Raw genomic sequence first — 469 nt, 5'->3', positions numbered from 1 at the left:
GTTTGTGCATTGTTTATGTGACATTGTTTGAGCATACATTGCATTCTTTAAACATACAACATTCCCTTTTTAGAATAAGAATAAATGGGAATAAGAATCTTCCATTACATGGTGTTAACATCTACCCTCATCACATTCATGTAGGTAGTTTCCCTTTTCACCCAAAAAATACAAAAAACAAAATGCCCAAAAAATATAGTTATTTATCCAAACCAAGCAATATCATGCATCATCTTAGGAACATCCTCAAAACATGATAATGCTTAGTTGAATAAACACAATGCATGCATATTCAACGCCATCATCTCATATCATGCATTCTAGATCATGGAGGAATTTAGGTAGTCATTCATTTGCATACATCCCTCCTAGTAATTCATTAATAACATTAATAAAAAGAAAGAATTAATCGATGCGTATGTTTAAGATGGATCGCACGCCGTTCGTTATTAAGTGTAAGCCAACAACC

The sequence above is a fragment of the Cajanus cajan genome, chromosome 8 (assembly GCF_000230855.2).
Source record: "Cajanus cajan strain Asha chromosome 8, NIPB_CcT2T_4, whole genome shotgun sequence".
NCBI lineage: Eukaryota > Viridiplantae > Streptophyta > Magnoliopsida > Fabales > Fabaceae > Cajanus > Cajanus cajan.
Note: the sequence above shows the minus strand (reverse complement) of the source record.